This window comes from Triticum aestivum, chromosome 6B, assembly GCF_018294505.1.
Source record: "Triticum aestivum cultivar Chinese Spring chromosome 6B, IWGSC CS RefSeq v2.1, whole genome shotgun sequence".
Taxonomy (NCBI): domain Eukaryota; kingdom Viridiplantae; phylum Streptophyta; class Magnoliopsida; order Poales; family Poaceae; genus Triticum; species Triticum aestivum.
Window position 1 is genome coordinate 82,800,964 of NC_057810.1, and position 11,236 is coordinate 82,812,199.

Here is an 11,236-nt window from a genome sequence, read left to right on the forward strand (position 1 = left end):
GCTACACAAAAAGGTTAGGGCTGTGAAATAATTTCACGGTCAGTTCATTCCGTGAATTGATTTCGTCCATAGGTCAAAATGGTCAAATTTGCCGTTGTCTGCCAGGTCAATGTCTTCCGCTGTACGTATCACTGACCGATATGCTTCTACAGTTTGGGAACAAGGATTTTATGGTGTAGATCTCAAATAGATTAAGAACAGGATGATGTTCTGGATGCAAATCATGACGAGTAGTTTTGGGTTGAATTATAGGATGGCACAATAAATTTGCACAACTAGTAGGAGTAACTTTGCACGGTTGCAGATTTGATTTCTAATCTATGAAGAATATTTTGAATATCATTTTAATTTATTTGCTCCTCTAATCTTAATTTCTTGGACACTGCTATTTATAGAATAATAATCTTACCATTAAGCAGTCCAAGAACAACTATGCTTTTTGATCAAATTTCTTTTAGCACTATACATGGAGTCATTGTCTTCGAACCTTCTGTACCTGAAACCATATAACTATGCTCCATCGTTCTAGTAACCTTGATAATTAGCATGCCTTCATATTTCCAAGGATGTCTTTAGATAACGACATACATATATTGTCTATATATAGGCATACTTATAATATCACAATGAAAATTATGTGGTTAAGTCATGTAATCTTTCGTTTGTACCCACTATTTGTGGTGTGTTTTTTTTTGCCGTTTTAGTTGATACTATGTACGTTTCAAAATCTATTTATTTTTTTTAATAAAAATGGTTGTGTGCATCATGATGATGCAGAGGCCGGGGTCTTTCCCCTTTTAAAAAAATAAGATCACAATGACACAAATATCAAGTGTTCACCAAAAACATTTTTTATATATACATGTATTGATTATTATTGAGGGCCCGAAAATTTAGTTTCGCCCCGGGCCCCTAAAATTCCAGGACCGGCCCTGGTTGTAGTTTGGCACCCACTGCTAATCCATTCAAAATGAGCCTGCACGTATGAATCTTGGCCTTGCCTGGCACATTGGTGTCCCAGAGTTCTAACCATCCTTGATGTTCAGCAACCGACGAGCTTTCTAGGTTGTCCGCTCTCATACTCCTCAAATCCACGCACAAGTGATAGGCGGACCAAGCGAGAAGACGCCATTTTTTGTGTGATTCCATGCCGGATAGTCCTCCCATCCAGTACCAGCGATTGGCATTTTCTGAATATCCTGAACAGCCGAGTCATCAAAGACCAGCCGCAGTTTTGCCATCTTTGATCCGGACTACTTAGGTGAGGAATAGGATGTGGAGTTGGGGTTCGGCGACACTGGCTTACTTGTATAGACAGGTATAAAGTTGTTTCTGTTTCAATTCATTGGTACATTATGAATGCGATCTTGCTGTTAATTCAACCATGTTCTCTTTTATGTGCAGTTGGACGAAGCCTGTTGTAGGCTATCTGGAGGTATTGGTGGTTGTTTGCTCGCACTTTCCATATGAAGCTGGGAGCGTTTGCCGGTTGGACGACCGAAGACCGTGAAGTTGGAGGATTGGGACGAGAAAGACGACCCACTACGGCTCCCCACTTGGGCTTACAAGTGGGATGTGTTAAATGAGATGACGGATGATCCCTCGGTCATGTACAAGCTGTACAGGAGCGAGATGGACGCGATCACGCCTGAGCAGGTGAATTGACATTGCATAAGTTATTATCATGCTTCCATCGTAACTCGATATCAATTTTTCATTCTATCCAATTTTGTAGGTTGAATGGGAACCGTATGGAAAAGGAGAGAGTTTTGGGAACCCTATAGAGTTCAGGCTGAATCCGATGTGCACTAGGGATAGGGATCTCTGGCATATGCGGTGTCCACTCATATGCAACTGGGCGGTTGAGCTTCACATGCCACATCGGGTGTACCGTCAGTTTGGTTTGTTCATGCCACACCTGCCGGAGTTTGAGGACACGGATATAGTGCTACACGCGTAAGATATAATCAACCTTGAGCAATTAGCAGCTTCTCGGCGGTTTCGATGATGCTAATATTATGTTTCTAACTTGCAGGTTGGATAGGAAAAAGCAGCGGAAGATCAAGGATTGGGCCAAGCATCACAACAAGTATGTCATACAGTGGGCGCTTGCTTTGGAGCAAGCTAGGGCTAGAAAACGAGCCAAGCTTCGTGAGCACTGCCCGATTGCGTTCAACAACTATCTCACATGGTTTCTAGGCGTCACCCGTGTGGAGGTATGCAAGCCGGCGTATGATGATAAGATTTTGGAAGAACCCACCGTCTTTGATGAGGTAGCCCAGCACCAGTACAACACATTAGTCAGGAAAGGCAACTCCGTGATCCCTGCGGGGCTAATGATGAACTTTGTGGTATGTGCCCTTTTTGCTTTTCAATTCGCGATATTCACATCTTCACTTGCCTAACACGTTAATGCCTTTTCTGTTCATAGCGTGCCCAGATCAAGAAAGCAGCTGATGAGACCGACACTATTCTGGAAACAACCCCGGCTGGCAAAAGCGATGGGGAAGGTGCACTTCGAGCATTCATGAAAGCGGGGAGCCCATGTTTTCTTGACCGTCATGATTGAGAACTCGGACTCCCTCACGGTGCGTGGGTGATTGATGTCCACATTCCTAACGCGACCGGCGGTATACAAGTGTGAGCATGGGAGATGAAGCAACAACAGCCTCCCGCAAGTGCAATCACATTGTGTTAACGACACCTTGAAAGCCCGACCTCCATGTTGCCGGCCATCGTTTGTGGTTCCTCCTGGCTCTTTCACTTCGTACTTCCACTCTTCGTTGTCATATAATATAGCTTCTTCCGAGTCCGCCTTCCGTGATTGAAATACCAACCATTCATCAGCTTTGGGTGGGAACTTGTACTTGTACTTCCGTGGGTTCTCACCCGCTATTTGTGCATCGGTTTCCATCGAGTACTTTACAAAGTACGCATTCATCTTGTCAAATGTGTATTGAACTATTGCCGTCACGGGTAATCCACGTGCACCTTTGAGCACCCTATTGAAGCATTCCGCCATATTGCTTGTCATTTGACCGTATCTCCGGCCATCTTCATCAAAGGCACATGCCCACTTGTTTCGGTATTGAATGTGCCTATTGAGAAAGTCTTGACCCCCGGCATCAAGTTTTTTGTGTGCGAGCAATTGGTGGTACAAAGTGGCGAAGCGCTTCTCGGAGAAAGCAAGACAACAATCTTGAAGATCATCGGCCAACTCCTTAAGGCCACATGCCCTATAGAAGTTCGAACAAAAGTGCCTCATGCATCATCGATGGTGCAACGGAGCATGCCCGGGAATGTCAATCTCCACCGCGTTAAGAATTCCTTGATGCCGATCCGATATGACACAAATTTCCCTTTGAGCGGGTAACACCTTCGTCCTCAAAAGATGCAGAAACCACTCCCAGTTGACATTGTTTTCCACCTCAACCAAAGAAAATGCCAATGGCAACACCCGGTTATTGGCATCACTTGCTACCGCAACCAACAAGGTGCCCTTGTATTGTCCTGTCAAGAACGTGCCATCAATTGCGATGACCGGCCTACAATGTTCGAAAGCCCTCACACATTGCTCGAACACCCAAAAAGCACGGCCAAACACTCTGACTTTCCTTCCTTCATGAACCGTTGTTTGGTGCCCATGAGGCCCGACCACATGAACCATGCCCGGGTTTGTCGCGGTCATGGCTAACAACAACCTAGGGATTCGGTTGTATGCTTCCTCCCAAGTACCATACAACATCTTAAATGCGGCTTGCTTCGCCTTCCATGCCTTGCCATACTTCACCTTGTAGTGAAAGATGGCTTTCACAAGGTCAATGACATGTTGGACGCTCATTGTTGGAAGTGTGGATATTGAGTTGGAGAGCCTGTAAGCGATGAACTCGGACGTGAGTTGTTTGTGGTTTTGGGACACAATCTTGCCATCCACCCTTTTGCCTTGGCAAATGTGAGTTGGCACACAACTCACTACGTGCCAAGTGGGACCTTCTTTCCATGGTCTTGCACGCACAATCCATGGACATATTTCATCTTCACATGCACATGCAACCGTGTAGCGCACTTTGACGTCCGAGTGCACCACCTTATGTGGACGATAATGCGTAACCGAGTAGTTGTCGAGCCACATCTTCAATTCCAAGAAGATGTCGAACTTAGAACCTTTAGCAATGCGGTTCTTGTCGTCTCCCAAATCACGATAAGAGCTTGGCCTAACCCCAAGAGGTACACATTGGCCACCATCTACCACGGCTTCATCCGCGAGACTAACATCCTTGAACAATGTAGTCCGATGATCCCGACCAAATACCTTCTCGAAAGCTTCGGCCTCCTTCACTGTGAACCCCTCCGCATCAACTTGTTCATCGGGACCATCGTCATCCGAGTCCGATGCATATGCACGGGAAAAAGGGATGGAAGGGTCCATTGTCTCTTGCGAGTGATATTTGTCGAGATCACCCACATTGTTGTCATGGAGATCAACTTCATTGTCACCGTCCGCATACTCATCATTGTCCTCTTGCAAAGCTTCATCTTGGTTGTTTGTAAACGGGCTCAATGTTGGCCTCACTTCTTGGGTCAAAAGAGGTTCAACAATTTCATCTCGCTTCAAGGGTGTGGGGCTACTAGCAACCAAAGGGGAGGGGTTCCGGTTCAAGTCCAAATGCAAACTTGAATCAACCTTCTTCGTTGCAAATAACTCAAGAGCATTGTCTAGTGATTCGGCCACCGTCTCCTTGTATGCAACCCAATGTTGCTCCGAGTTGACACGCATTGTCTTCCAACGGATGTGCATTCCAAAACCAACATTATGCCTTCCCTCCAACTGTATGATATCACTAGGGTCCGTCCAATTCAAATCTTCCCTAACTTGTTGCAAGAGCTCCGCATAGCTAGGACTACTATCAAGCACCATGTCAACCTCATCCGGGTCCGGTTCTACATTGCCTTTCAAAAAGGCGTCCTTGTCCCCATGATGAACAAACACACATGTTCTTCCCATCCCCATAAGCATTCCAATAACACAAGGTAACATTGCTTCCATGAGTACTAATACAAGGATTAACACGGAATAGAAACCCTAATATATATATCAAACAACAACCCTAACCCTAACCCTAACCCTAACCATAACCATAACCATAACCATAACCATAACCCTAGCCCTAAACCTAACCCTAGCACCAACATAAGAACACCCATAAGAATAACCCTAGCATACTAACAAAGCCTAACCATAGAAATTGGCAAACAAACATCTCACATTTCCATGCAAATCTCTAGATCCAAACAAAACTAGGGTTTCCCCAAACAAGCAACAAATGAGCAATGGGAACTTTACTTGGATCAAAACAAGGGGAATGGAGAATATTACCTTGAGGGAGGGTTTGACTTCGAAATCCACGGACAAATTCTTCAAATTTGCAAGATTTGGGAGAGGATTTGAGAGGGGGAGAGAGTGGGAGAGGGGGCAAAGCTCGGGGAGGAGAGTGGGAGAGTGTGTGGTGTGGCGGTGGGGGAGGGGGGGGGGCTAGCCGAGTGGCTGGATAAGTCACAGTGCAGCGCCTAAGCGCTAGGCGCTGCACTTTACAAGTGTGGCGCCCGAGCTCTAGGCGCTGCACATTACATGTGCGGCGCCTAGCACGGAGGCGTTGCACTGCTGGGTGCAGGCCCAGGGGCTGCCACGGTGGACTGGTGTGCAACGCCCCCTCGCTAGGCGCTGCACAGTAGGGTGTGGCGCCGTCGTGGCGGGCGCTACACAAAAAGGTTAGGGCTGTGAAATAATTTCACGGTCAGTTCATTCCGTGAATTGATTTCGTCCATAGGTCAAAATGGTCAAATTTGCCGTTGTCTGCCAGGTCAATGTCTTCCGATGTACGTATCACTGACCGATATGCTTCTACAGTTTGGGAACAAGGATTTTATGGTGTAGATCTCAAATAGATTAAGAACAAGATGATGTTCTGGATGCAAATCATGACGAGTAGTTTTGGGTTGAATTATAGGATGGCACAATAAATTTGCACAACTAGTAGGAGTAACTTTGCACGGTTGCAGATTTGATTTCTAATCTATGAAGAATATTTTGAATATCATTTTAATTTATTTGCTCCTCTAATCTTAATTTCTTGGACACTGCTATTTATAGAATAATAATCTTACCATTAAGCAGTCCTAGAACAACTATGCTTTTTGATCAAATTTCTTTTAGCACTATACATGGAGTCATTGTCTTCGAACCTTCTGTACCTGAAACCATATAACTATGCTCCATCGTTCTAGTAACCTTGATAATTAGCATGCCTTCGTATTTCCAAGGATGTCTTTAGATAACGACATACATATATTGTCTATATATAGGCATACTTATAATATCACAATGAAAATTATGTGGTTAAGTCATGTAATCTTTCGTTTGTACCCACTATTTGTGGTGTGTTTTTTTTTGCCGTTTTAGTTGATACTATGTACGTTTCAAAACCTATTTTTTTTTTTTAAAAATGGTTGTGTGCATCATGATGATGCAGAGGCCGGGGTCTTTCCCCTTTTAAAAAAATAAGATCACAATGACACAAATATCAAGTGTTCACCAAAAACATTTTTTATATATACATGTATTGATTATTATTGAGGGCCCGAAAATTTAGTTTCGCCCCGGGCCCCTAAAATTTCAGGACTGGCCCTGGTTGTAGTTTGGCACCCACTGCTAATCCATTCAAAATGAGCCTGCACGTATGAATCTTAGCCTTGCCTGGCACATTGGTGTCCCAGAGTTCTAACCATCCTTGATGTTCAGCAACCGACGAGCTTTCTAGGTTGTCCGCTCTCATACTCCTCAAATCCACGCACAAGTGATAGGCGGACCAAGCGAGAAGACGCCATTTTTTGTGTGATTCCATGCCGGATAGTCCTCCCATCCAGTACCAGCGATTGGCATTTTCTGAATATCCTGAACAGCCGAGTCATCAAAGACCAGCCGCAGTTTTGCCATCTTTGATCCGGACTACTTAGGTGAGGAATGGGATGTGGAGTTGGGGTTCGGCGACACTGGCTTACTTGTATAGACAGGTATAAAGTTGTTTCTGTTTCAATTCATTGGTACATTATGAATGCGATCTTGCTGTTAATTCAACCATGTTCTCTTTTATGTGCAGTTGGACGAAGCCTGTTGTAGGCTATCTGGAGGTATTGGTGGTTGTTTGCTCGCACTTTCCATATGGAGCTGGGAGCGTTTTCCGGTTGGACGACCGAAGACCGTGAAGTTGGAGGATTGGGACGAGAAAGACGACCCACTACGGCTCCCCACTTGGGCTTACAAGTGGGATGTGTTAAATGAGATGACGGATGATCCCTCGGTCATGTACAAGCTGTACAGGAGCGAGATGGACGCGATCATGCCTGAGCAGGTGAATTGACATTGCATAAGTTATTATCATGCTTCCATTGTAACTCGATATCAATTTTTCATTCTATCCAATTTTGTAGGTTGAATGGGAACCGTATGGAAAAGGAGAGAGTTTTGGGAACCCTATAGAGTTCAGGCTGAATCCGATGTGCACTAGGGATAGGGATCTCTGGCATATGCGGTGTCCACTCATATGCAACTGGGCGGTTGAGCTTCACATGCCACATCGGGTGTACCGTCAGTTTGGTTTGTTCATGCCACACCTGCCGGAGTTTGAGGACACGGATATAGTGCTACACGCGTAAGATATAATCAACCTTGAGCAATTAGCAGCTTCTCGGCGGTTTCGATGATGCTAATATTATGTTTCTAACTTGCAGGTTGGATAGGAAAAAGCAGCGGAAGATCAAGGATTGGGCCAAGCATCACAACAAGTATGTCATACAGTGGGCGCTTGCTTTGGAGCAAGCTAGGGCTAGAAAACGAGCCAAGCTTCGTGAGCACTGCCCGATTGCGTTCAACAACTATCTCACATGGTTTCTAGGTGTCACCCGTGTGGAGGTATGCAAGCCGGCGTATAATGATAAGATTTTGGAAGAACCCACCGTCTTTGATGAGGTAGCCCAGCACCAGTACAACACATTAGTCAGGAAAGGCAACTCCGTGATCCCTGCGGGGCCAATGATGAACTTTGTGGTATGTGCCCTTTTTGCTTTTCAATTCGCGATATTCACATCTTCACTTGCCTAACACGTTAATGCCTTTTCTGTTCATAGCGTGCCCAGATCAAGAAAGCAGCTGATGAGACCGACACTATTCTGGAAACAACCCCGGCTGGCAAAAGCGATGGGGAAGGTGCACTTCGAGCATTCATGAAAGCGGGGAGCCCATGTTTTCTTGACCGTCATGATTGAGAACTCGGACTCCCTCACGGTGCGTGGGTGATTGATGTCCACATTCCTAACGCGACCGGCGGTATACAAGTGTGAGCATGGGAGATGAAGCAACAACAGCCTCCCGCAAGTGCAATCACAGTGTGTTAACGACACCTTGAAAGCCCGACCTCCATGTTGCCGGCCATCGTTTGTGGTTCCTCCTGGCTCTTTCACTTCGTACTTCCACTCTTCGTTGTCATATAATATAGCTTCTTCCGAGTCTGCCTTCCGTGATTGAAATACCAACCATTCATCAACTTTGGGTGGGAACTTGTACTTGTACTTCCGTGGGTTCTCACCCGCTATTTGTGCATCGGTTTCCATCGAGTACTTTACAAAGTACGCATTCATCTTGTCAAATGTGTATTGAACTATTGCCGTCACGGGTAATCCACGTGCACCTTTGAGCACCCTATTGAAGCATTCCGCCATATTGCTTGTCATTTGACCGTATCTCCGGCCATCTTCATCAAAGGCACGTGCCCACTTGTTTCGGTATTGAATGTGCCTATTGAGAAAGTCTTGACCCCCGGCATCAAGTTTTTTGTGTGCGAGCAATTGGTGGTACAAAGTGGCGAAGCGCTTCTCGGAGAAAGCAAGACAACAATCTTGAAGATCATCGGCCAACTCCTTAAGGCCACATGCCCTATAGAAGTTCGAACAAAAGTGCCTCATGCATCATCGATGGTGCAATGGAGCATGCCCGGGAATGTCAATCTCCACCGCGTTAAGAATTCCTTGATGCCGATCCGATATGACACAAATTTCCCTTTGAGCGGGTAACACCTTCGTCCTCAAAAGATGCAGAAACCACTCCCAGTTGACATTGTTTTCCACCTCAACCAAAGAAAATGCCAATGGCAACACCCGGTTATTGGCATCACTTGCTATCGCAACCAACAAGGTGCCCTTGTATTGTCCTGTCAAGAACGTGCCATCAATTGCGATGACCGGCCTACAATGTTCGAAAGCCCTCACACATTGCTCGAACACCCAAAAAGCACGGCCAAATACTCTGACTATCCTTCTTTCATGAACCGTTGTTTGGTGCCCATGAGGCCCGACCACATGAACCATGCCCGGGTTTGTCGCGGCCATGGCTAACAACAACCTAGGGATTCGGTTGTATGCTTCCTCCCAAGTACCATACAACATCTTAAATGCGGCTTGCTTCGCCTTCCATGCCTTGCCGTACTTCACCTTGTAGTGAAAGATGGCTTTCACAAGGTCAATGACATGTTGGACGCTCATTGTTGGAAGTGTGGATATTGAGTTGGAGAGCCTGTAAGCGATGAACTCGGACGTGAGTTGTTTGTGGTTTTGGGACACAATCTTGCCATCCACCCTTTTGCCTTGGCACATGTGAGTTGGCACACAACTCACTACGTGCCAAGTGGGACCTTCTTTCCATGGTCTTGCACGCACAATCCATGGACATATTTCATCTTCACATGCACATGCAACCGTGTAGCGCACTTTGACGTCCGAGTGCACCACCTTATGTGGACGATAATGCGTAACCGAGTAGTTGTCGAGCCACATCTTCAATTCCAAGAAGATGTCGAACTTAGAACCTTTAGCAATGCGGTTCTTGTCGTCCCCCAAATCACGATAAGAGCTTGGCCTAACCCCAAGAGGTACACATTGGCCACCATCTACCACGGCTTCATCCGCGAGACTAACATCCTTGAACAATGTAGTCCGATGATCCCGACCAAATACCTTCTCGAAAGCTTCGGCCTCCTTCACCGTGAACCCCTCCGCATCAACTTGTTCATCGGGACCATCGTCATCCGAGTCCGATGCATATGCACGGGAAAAAGGGATGGAAGGGTCCATTGTCTCTTGCGAGTGATATTTGTCGAGATCACCCACATTGTTGTCATGGAGATCAACTTCATTGTCATCGTCCGCATACTCATCATTGTCCTCTTGCAAAGCTTCATCTTGGTTGTTTGTAAACGGTCTCAATGTTGGCCTCACTTCTTGGGTCAAAAGAGGTTCAACAATTTCATCTCGCTTCAAGGGTGTGGGGCTACTAGCAACCAAAGGGGAGGGGTTCCGGTTCAAGTCCAAATGCAAACTTGAATCAACCTTCTTCGTTGCAAATAACTCAAGAGCATTGTCTAGTGATTCGGCCACCGTCTCCTTGTATGCAATCCAATGTTGCTCCGAGTTGACACGCATTGTCTTCCAACGGATGTGCATTCCAAAACCAACATTATGCCTTCCCTCCAACTGTATGATATCACTAGGGTCCGTCCAATTCAAATCTTCCCTAACTTGTTGCAAGAGCTCCGCATAGCTAGGACTACTATCAAACACCATGTCAACCTCATCCGGGTCCGGTTCTACATTGCCTTTCAAAAAGGCGTCCTTGTCCCCATGATGAACAAACACACATGTTCTTCCCATCCCCATAAGCATTCCAATAACACAAGGTAACATTGCTTCCATGAGTACTAATACAAGGATTAACACGGAATAGAAACCCTAATATATATATCAAACAACAACCCTAACCCTAACCCTAACCCTATCCATAACCATAACCATAACCATAACCATAACCCTAGCCCTAAACCTAACCCTAGCACCAACATAAGAACACCCATAAGAATAACCCTAGCATACTAACAAAGCCTAACCATAGAAATTGGCAAACAAACATCTCACATTTCCATGCAAATCTCTAGATCCAAACAAAACTAGGGTTTCCCCAAACAAGCAACAAATGAGCAATGGGAACTTTACTTGGATCAAAACAAGGGGAATGGAGAATATTACCTTGAGGGAGGGTTTGACTTCGAAATCCACGGACAAATTCTTCAAATTTGCAAGATTTGGGAGAGGATTTGAGAGGGGGAGAGAGTGGGAGAGGGGGCAAAGCTCG